Genomic DNA, 10000 nt, shown 5'->3' with positions numbered 1-10000 from the left:
AGGGAGGGAAAGAGGCATGACAGCAATGGAGAGAAACGTGTCAATGGACAGAAAAAGATGAAATCTCGACGACGAGAAAGACGCAGTTGATTTACAGTGACAGTGACAGGAAGTGACCTCTTTAAAAGAATAAGAGCTCCTTGTCCGTCTCGTTCCTTTTATCTTTATTGGGCTGATTTCTCGGCTGCTTAGTTTTCATCCTGTAGATCAAACTCTTAAGTAGAGCAGAGTTTTGTTCCTGCTTTGCATCTGTCCGTCCGTCCGTCTGTCCGTCCGTTCGTGCGTCCGTCCGTCTGTCTCTGTGAGACGATCTGAGCTGCCGTCTTCAGGACGCAGCTTTTTCTGCGTCATCGTTTAAAACCAAAAGAGAGACGCCGAAGCTTCGCCCTTCATCACACTTAGCGCTGCGACCGCTCCGCTCTCTAATGGAACTTCATCCATTTTCAAATGACAGAATCCATTACGGCCGCGTGCACCGCTCTGCAGCGCAAGTGTTGCATGCACTGGATTTATTCTTGTTATTTGTTGATAATGTGTGCAACCTAAACTGAGCCACCTTTTTTTTTTTATTTTACTTTTTTTTGCTCTCGCGCTCGGGCTGATGGTTAACTTGAGATGGGGCCGTTGATGCTGGACGTTTAAGAGAAAACAAATCCATTTAGAAATAACTGTGGTTAAAGGAGAATTCTTTACAGTTCCTGGTTATGTCATTTTGTGATGCAGGCGGTCGTTGGGACATCCTGTCCTGAACTTAAGCCAGCTGCAGGATAACACCAAACATTCTCTATCACTAAAGCTAGCTTGTTAGACGCTGGGCCAATGGTATGAACCGGTACACACTTCCTGTCTCCTAAATGGGCGTGGCCACATTTGAAAGTGTAGTGAGCGTCGTGTGGATGGATTTAAGTTTTTTAAATTTTCATTTTCTAACCTTAGATATTTGCACAGCTATAAGACATACTTAGCATTAGGAAAATCAGTTTTGTTAGGGCGTTCTCAAACGTTAGCTGACGTTTGATTATCCGTGTTGCCAGATCTCGTGAGAGTTTTTTCCCAAGACAGAAACTTTTCAAAACCATCATTATTTTCCTAAATGTTCGCACCTTCCAAAAATGTCTCCGCTTTCCAAAGCGTCTTCACTTTTACTGTAACATCCAAAGCTCAAATTGGTCCCCACAAAGATAGTTAAAGAACACACACACACACACACACACGTGTTGTGTTCCTGAAGGGATTTATTTTGGGAGTTAAATCTCCTCTAGCTTGACTGTTGCACTGGAGCAAGACTGACCGGCTAAACCTGGACCCCATGGTGGTGTGTGTGTGTGTGTGTGTGTGTGTGTGTGTGTGTGTGTGTGTGTGTGTGTGTGTGTGTGTGTGTACACACCACTGGGTGTGGATTTGACCCTGCCCTGGAAGTGTTTGAACATTCTTATAACAAACGGAGGGGTTACAGCTACTAAACAGGTGACCAGGAGTGTGTGTGTGTGTGTGTGTGTGTGTGTGTGTTGTGTATGTGCTGCGTGCTAAACTGACACATTTTCAATCATATGGTTTATTCCGGGGAAATTGTAGAAAAAGAGGGAAAAGGGCAGATTTCTGTAGCTCTGTGGGCTATAAGAGGACAAGCCAGGATTAGTTTTTCACTCTGTGTGTGTGTGTGTGTGTGTGTGTGTGTGTGTGTTTGTGTGATTTCTAAGACAATGCCCTGGTAGCCAATTTGTAATATATAGTCGGCCTTGAAAAATGGACTAGATCTCCCCTTCGCTGTCTGCAATTTAGCTCTGCCGGCGCCCGGCAATACCCATTGTACTGCCTCCCACCACTGCCATTTTGGCCTGATGGAGTGTGTATTTGTACCGTGTGTGTGTGTGTGTGTGTTTACTTGCTTGCTTATGTGCATTTACCCATGAGTCTGTCTTTTTGTGTGTCGCTGGCGTGAGCGAGTGACTGTGTTTATACTCAGGTTATTGAATTTCTGCGTGTGTGTGTGTAGTTGTGTTGTTGATGTGGGCTTTGCAGTGTTTATTTAACGTGTGTATAGTTGATTGTGTGTGTGTGTGTGTGTGTGTGATGCAGTGCAGTTACTCGTCCACTTTCCAAAATTACCGCGAGACACCTGAAGGCATCAATCTGGAACTAATGGGAAGGGAAAGAGAGAGAGATTGGAGGGATGATGGAGAAGTGGAGAAAAAGACAAAAGAAATAAGCAATTAAGGATTTAAGACACAGGTTGGGAGGAGAGGTGTTTAAGGAGGAAAGAGAAGGAGGGATTAGTAAAAAGAAAAAAGCAGGATGGACAGTGGAGAAAAAAAAGGAAGGATGAAAGAATGATTTAGGGATGTGAGAGAGTGGGGGAAGGGGGAGACAATTTAAGGGTGGGGAGAGAGGGAATAAGGGAAAATAGAGGAACATGGAGAGAAAGTGATAGATGGGAGACTGATAATGACGAAAGGAAGAACATCAAGGAAAGGATGGAGGGAGGGAGGGATGAAAAAAGGAGGGAACGAAAGACCCAAAGGACATGCAAAAGGTAAAATGTCAACATACAAAATCAGCAAGTTTGATATAAAAAGTCTCCTCTCTCTATTTTACTCTCATCTCTGGCCTTTATATCAAACACCAGTTCACTCTGTGATTTCAGCACCACAGTGGAATAGACAGCTCCTCTGCTTGTTTTCACGTTTCAGCACTTTGACCGTGAGAGCGCTGTCCGTGGTTCTGATTTCTTATTGGTTTTCAGCGTTCTCTCTCTCTGACCTCTCCTTTTCCAGTACAGTAGTAACTCGTTTGACTGCAAATATCAAATCATCCATCCAGACATTGTTGGTAATGTGTGTGTGTGTGTGTGTGTGTGTGTGTGTTTGTGTGTGCTTCATAACTAGTAACTAGCGTGCAGTAGGGCCCGTCATAACTAGAAGGAAAAGGACAGAGAAGGGGCAAAAAGTGTGAGGAGAGAGAAAGGGAAATATGCAGGAGAGGAAAATATGGAGGGATGAAGAGGTGAGAAAGGGATGAGAGGGAGGAAAAGAGCATCAGAGCGATCCGCAGTGAAGAGAGAGAAAGAAGCAATGTGATTGGTGGCTGGCTCTCTCTCTCTCTCTCTCTCTCTCTCTCTCTCTCTCTCTCTCTCTCTCTGCAGATAGAGATCATTTCACCAAAGGTCTCTGTTCAGTTAATGGGAGACACAGCTGAGTGGAGAGGTCAGCTGTGTGTGTGTGTGTGTGTGTGTGTGTGTGTGCGCGTGTGTGTGCGTGTGTGTGCGTGTGTGTGTGTGCGTGCGATGAAATAGCCAGCAAGCGTGGAAGACCAAGACACAGAAGTAAATATCATACAACAAAACTGTTTTGTGAGATAAATATATTGATACTGGAATTATGAAAATTATGAAAGGAAATCCTAAAAACCAAAGTACATAATGCATACAGACAAGGGCATAACTTTGGCTTCAGCATTGGGGGGGCCGGGGGTTGAGATCTCCAACTATCTAGCGATAATGTTTGTTTGAACATTAGGAGGGACTCATTATAACCGGGGTGTCTGGGTCGTCTCCCAGGACATTTTGATTTTGAATCTATCGAATCTAGTTGTAGTCTTGCAATGTGTGACCCTCCAAGATCTCCAGTCTTTACATATGACAGTCTTTAACGTCAGATGGGAGATGGTGTCAGACTTTAGTTTGTTCAAAGTCTGTTCAGAGTCTTCTAGTGTCTGGTAGACATCAGCTACACTGTGTTGATGTGTAGTAAGTGTTGGGGTGGAAAGAAATAAAAGTAGGCCTACTGGGAGAAACATTGATCCAGATTTGGTTTTCGATGATCCAAATTGAAAGCTCATTTCCGATCGATGTTTGATTGAGAATGGAATTGAAATCGTGTCACAGCTACCATTGATTATATAAAGATATTTAGCAGAGCAGCTTTAATGTCATTGACAGCTGAAACCCAACCAAAACCCCCCCAAAAAAACAGAAGTGCAAAAAAGCAGAAAAGTGCAATGTGATATACAAAGTATAGACAGGAGGTGCATAGGCAGGACAAGAAATCTATTGCAGTGTTAAAAGAGCAGAATAACCATGGCTATGTAATATGTAATATGAACAATGTATGAACAACATGTACAGATATGTGCAGTGACATTATACTAGTAGTAAGAATAATATAGATATAGATACATGCAGTGTATTTAACCAGTACCTCCAGAAAAACGTGATTATACAATCGCATAATTCAATGCATAATCAGCCAAAGCCTGCATATTTATGCGGGGGGGCGCATTTTTTCAAATACGCCGCACTTTGGCCGCATAAATTGCCGATTTCCGCGCAAAATGTGCGGGGCTTGCATGATTTCATAATCCCCGCATTTTCGTTGCAAAAAAGTCCCATATATCTTAGCAGAAAGTTGAAAAATGTTGCGTTTACTTCACACAAGAGCAGCCATTTTCCCCTGTTGCCATGGGAACGTTATGAAGTGACGTAATTACGCGACGTGAACATCATCGAAAAGCTGCAAACCCCGCGATGAAGCCACGATGAAACCACAGTTTTTTCAAGTTCCCGCAATTTTTGCAAGTTCCCGCAATTTTATCACATAAAATTGCATAAATATCCCACAATATTCCATCGCATTTTTTAAGAAAACGTGCCGCATAATCAAGGATTTTTGCCCGCAACAAAAGAAGGACTGATTTAACAGAATATATAATAAGAAAAACAGAATAAATATGGATATTCTGAATGAACCATATAGACAGATATGTACAGTATATCAGATCCAGATTCTGGATATTCTGATCATTTGAAATGTTGAAATCTATTTGCTCCCAAAGTAATTTATGCTGAAATCAGATTTACTGTAGAATCACGATGCAGTTGAAATGATTCCTGTTTGGAGTCCGACTCTCCTGCTTTAAGCCTGCGTTGTATAATCAGTAAAGTACTCCGAGCTCTCTGAGAACAAACCGGCCTTTCTTCCCTTTACCTTTTTTATTGTTCTGTTTTCTGCCTTCCGCCCCCCCGACAGCAGCGCTCTGTTTCCTGGTCATGCATCAAGAGATCAAATCTAAAACTAATACAATCTCTGGACTTACATCTCGCTGGTTTAATTTGAAAAACCGACTCTCTCTTTGGCCTCCCTCTCGTATACGTAGCTTTAAAAACAGAAATAAGTTATGCCCCGCTTCACCCCTCTGACAAGAACAATAGCGGCCGGCTCGCCTCACAAAACTGTGTTTTACAATAATACTCGTCCACAAAGCAAGACCGACAATGTCAATGGTTTTATGGCGCGCTACACGGTGCAGCTAATGTTCCCCTGCATCGCTTCACTGCCTCTCCCTCGCTCTCCTCCTCCCGGTGTCTCTCGCCCTCTTTCCCGCCTCCTATTTTTTCCCTCTTTTATTCTCCCCGGCTCTCTCTCTCGCTCCCTCGCTCCCCCTCTCTCCGTATGAAAAATTCATTCCGGCATGGGTTTTGACAGCCTGTCTTTTAGGTGGGTGTGTAAAATTCAAATAATTTACTGTGCATAGACAGTCCACTTTGGGGGCTGCTTTTGTATTTGACTCGGTGTCACTTCTCCCGCCTGTCGAGTCCCAGTCTGCAGCGTTCAGCTTTTTAAATTCCCCCCACCAAACTGCAGGTTTATTTTATTTAGATGAGTAATTTCCAAAGGCAGGAGCTGTTTAAGTTGACCTGCTGTGGCAGCAGGTACATCCCCAAAACCTCAAAGGGCACTTTTTGTTTTGAGCGTACTGGAAGAGTTCTGTTCAAGGACAAAAACTAATTTCATGTGGGGTGGCAGTAGCTCAGTAGGGAGTTGCTGGTTCAAGTCCCCATATGGACCAAAGTATGGTGGTGGAATGGTAGCTGGAGAGGTGCCAGTTCACCTACTGGGCACTGCTAAGGTGCTCTTGAGCAAGGCACCGAACCCCCAACTGCTCGGGGGGCCTTTCCATGGGCAGCTCTGACATCTCTTCATTAGTGCATGTATAGGTACTGAGCATGTGTGTGTAATTCAGGCCTGTATAACAACAGAGTGAAAACATTGTAATTTCAAAAAGTATACATTGAAGATGATTGACCTCCTTGATGTGTGAAAATCGCTGGAGTGTCTCTTTAAGATGCAGAACAATTTGAAAAGTCTGCACTGCGTTACACCTCCATAATGTTACATGCTTATAAAAATGAATGAATGTTCACTGTGATGGATTACACAATTCACGCCTGCTAATAGGTTTTCATCCGCTACAAAAAAATTAATGAAAGCTAATGGATGTCTGGGTAGTAGAACAAAAATATGAAGCAGCTGCACAGTTTGTAAAATAAATGTAGAGTATAAATGGTTTGTAAAAGAAGTAAAACATCACATTCTCACTCCTATTGCGTAAAATACGGACGCTTGGTCAGGTGCCTTTGGCGTTGTTAAAGTCTCCTTTAGCGTCACGTAACGCGCTTTAACTAAACACGCTTGGTCGGGACTATTGGCGTAGAGCTGGCCAATATATCGTTATTATATCGATATCGTAATATGAGACTTGATATCGTCTTAGATTTTGGATATCATAATATTGTAATATGGCATAAGTGTCTTTTCCTGGTTTTAAAGGCTGCATTACAGTAAAGTTATGTCATTTTCTGAACTTAACAGACTGTTGTAACTGTTCTATTATTTGCCTTTACCCACTTAGTCATTATATCCACATTACTGATGATTATTTATCTAAAATCTCATTGTGTAAATATTTTGTGAAAGCACCAATAGTCAACACCACGATATCGTTGCGGTATCGATATCGAGGTATTTGGTCAAAAATATCGTGATATTTGATTTTCTCCATATCGCCCAGCCCTAGACTGGCGTCACTTTTGACGCAGTTAGGTTAAAGAAAAGGTCGTGGGTGGGCTTACGTTTCCGTGACTCGCGGGAATAACGGGACGGTTAAAGACACACGCGGGACACGATCCCCAGTCTCCTGGGTGAAAGTCCCCCCAAAACAACCTCCTTACATACTACTCTCTAAACCCCGCGTAGCTGCTGCTCTCCCCGGTATGTTCTACACACACGCTGAAGGGCGCTTTTTTCATCGCTTCAGACGCTGACAGCCACTGTCCAAACGTGAGAATGGGTTTACCTAATCCTGGTAGTACTCCGAACAGGAGAACTGCTTGGTTTCTGGTGCTGTGAAATATGATTCTTCAAAGTGAAAACTGGTACTGGATGGATGGGTACTCAGAGGTGGAAAGAGTACAAACATATTCTACTTGTCAGTAAAAAAGGGGGCGTGGCTAGGTCAATTTTGGAACACGACACCCATTGGTTACTCGGTTTCTACGTAGCAAATACATCAAATTCTAACTGGCCTGTTCAGCTGGGAGGCCGTCTAGTTTTGTGGGGGGTGGAGAAATGGCGGCAGTGAGTGATTTCACATTGTCACAGCTTTTACTTCACACCCCCGAACTTATATGACGCACAGAATCCCATCAAAACCCATTTTCACCATATGGGACCTTTAAGTAAAAGTACTATTACTTTGATGAACTTTTATTCAAGTAGCCTACAAGTAAAAGGCCAAATTGCCAAGTTCCAACAAACCAACGGGTGATGTTACCGATGCCATTATGGTGTCTGATGGTGTCGCAACACGGTCTCACGGCAGTTCGTGAAATGGTCACGTTATTTTTTTATCTATTGATTCGTGTACACGGACAAGTTCATCTCGTTTTTTTCGTGGTGCTCAGCACATAATGGGAAGCATCTATACGGAGGTTGGGTTTAGGAAAAGAAGAACGGGGAAAGGAAAGGTCACACGCCGGGATACGACCCACGGTCTCTGGGGGACATGACCCACGGTCTCTGGGGGACGCGGCCCACGGTCTCTGGGGGACGCGGCCCACGGTCTCTGGGGGACGCGCGACAACAACAACAACAACAACGGGACGGTTGGGTTTAGGAAAAGAAGAACGGGGAAAGGAAAGGTCACATGCTGGGACATGACCCACGGTCTCTGGGGGACATGACCCACGGTCTCTGGGGGACGCGGCCCACGGTCTCTGGGGGACGCGGCCCACGGTCTCTGGGGGACATGACCCACGGTCTCTGGGGGACGCGGCCCACGGTCTCTGGGGGGACGCGCGACAACAACAACAACAATGGGACGGATGGGTTTAGGAAAAGAAGAACGGGGAAAGGAAAGGTCACACGCTGGGACATGACCCACGGTCTCTGGGGGACGCGGCCCACGGTCTCTGGGGGAGATGACCCACAGTCTCTGGGGGACGCGGCCCACGGTCTCTGGGGGACGCGACCCACGGTCTCTGGGGGACGCGGCCCACGGTCTCTGGGGGACGCGGCCCACGGTCTCTGGGGGACGCGACCCACGGTCTCTGGGGGACGCGGCCCACGGTCTCTGGGGGACGCGGCCCACGGTCTCTGGGGGACGCGCGACAACAACAACAACGGGACGGTTGGGTTTAGGAAAAGAAGAACCGGGAAAGGAAAGGTCACACGCTGGGACATGACCCACGGTCTCTGGGGGACATGACCCACGGTCTCTGGGGGACGCGGCCCACGGTCTCTGGGGGACGCGGCCCACGGTCTCTGGGGGACGCGCAACAACAACAACAACAACAACAACAACAACAACGGGACGGTTGGGTTTAGGAAAAACCAATGGGGAAATTAATCAGGACACAATGCCCGGTCTCCGGGGTGAAAGTCCTGTGTTTGACCCATCCACCAACCAACCTCCCTACGCGGATTTTCAGCTTTTCATACTACTCGCTACCGTAGTCGTGCTGTAATCACGAAAGATGCTTCCCATTGAAATACATTAGATTACAATTCGTTGCTCACCACCACGAAAATAACGACATAAACGTGTCCGTGTACACAAATCAATAGATTAAATAACGTGACCATTTCACAAACTGCCGTAAGACTGGGTTGGGTATTACACACACCATGTTCATTCTCTCATCCAAATATGGTCACTTCTGGCTCCAAAAAAACCAAAATGCCCAAAACTTAATGTTCGTCTACGTCTGTGATCCTATAACTGATGTTTGAATCAAGGCTCTCCGTCTGCTGATTTGGGTTTCATGCAACTGTTTAAAGATTTCATACTGAATTGGTGAAATCTTTTTCACAATATTTAAGATTTCAGCAAGTCGTTAGAAGGTCAGGGAGGTTTTTTTTTTTTAGAGCCCACTGAGTTAAAATGCCCAACTGTCCGTCAAGTTGTCTAAATATGTTTTGGCTGTAACTTATTTTGTGTTTTTTAACTGGGTGCAAACCTCGCTGTTTATAATCCTTTTAATCACGTTTAGCTTCCTGCTTCATCTCTGTGATATTGTTTTCCTCCCACTTTTCTCCTCTCATTGATCCATCTCCATCATTTCCAGAGGCGTAAGAATGGCAGGGAGGACGGGGTGGTTACAACCCCCCAGTAATCACAACTGGGCTTTTTAACAAAGTTTTTGCGTTTTTTCTTTTACTGAAATGTTTGCCGCTTTCTTCAACCTTTTTGTTGAAGAGATAGGTTTTTTTTTTGACTATTTTTTTTCCGACGTTTTTGGCGCTTTTTCTGACATTTCTCGTCTTAAATGTTTTTTTTTAGTTTTTTTTAGTTTCTTTTTTTCAAGTTTTTTTTTTCTAAATTTTTTTCAAGGTTTTTGTCTCTTTTTTTTTTGAGTTTTTTTCTTATTTTGTCTAAATTTTTTTACGAGGTTTTTGTCTCTTTTCTTAGTTCCGAGATGTTTGCCCCTTTTTCTCTTAGTTTTTCTCTTAGTTTTTTCCACAATTTTTTCTTAGTTTTTTTGTCTCTTTTCTTAGTTTTTTTTTGTTTTTTTTTCAAGGTTTTTTTCTACACATTTTTCGATGTTTTTGTCTCTTTTCTGAACCCATGCAGACGTGTCCCGGGACCTCCCTAGATAGTTCCAGATCTCAACCCCCGTCAATGAACCCAAAGTTACGACCTTCATCATTTCTATCTCTTCACGTTC

At 44.2% G+C, this 10000-nt stretch overlaps 1 protein-coding gene across 1 annotated transcript in view; it reads left to right on the top strand.

Annotated features, from left to right (window-relative positions):
* Positions 1–10000, top strand: part of LOC116065682 (stress response protein nst1-like) — a 254118-nt gene that overhangs the window by 119566 nt on the left and 124552 nt on the right. The window lies entirely within an intron of this gene.

The sequence above is a fragment of the Sander lucioperca genome, chromosome 18, assembly GCF_008315115.2.
Source record: "Sander lucioperca isolate FBNREF2018 chromosome 18, SLUC_FBN_1.2, whole genome shotgun sequence".
In the NCBI taxonomy this organism is placed as follows: Eukaryota; Metazoa; Chordata; class Actinopteri; order Perciformes; family Percidae; genus Sander; species Sander lucioperca.
This window is presented reverse-complemented; position numbering and strand designations above follow the sequence as displayed.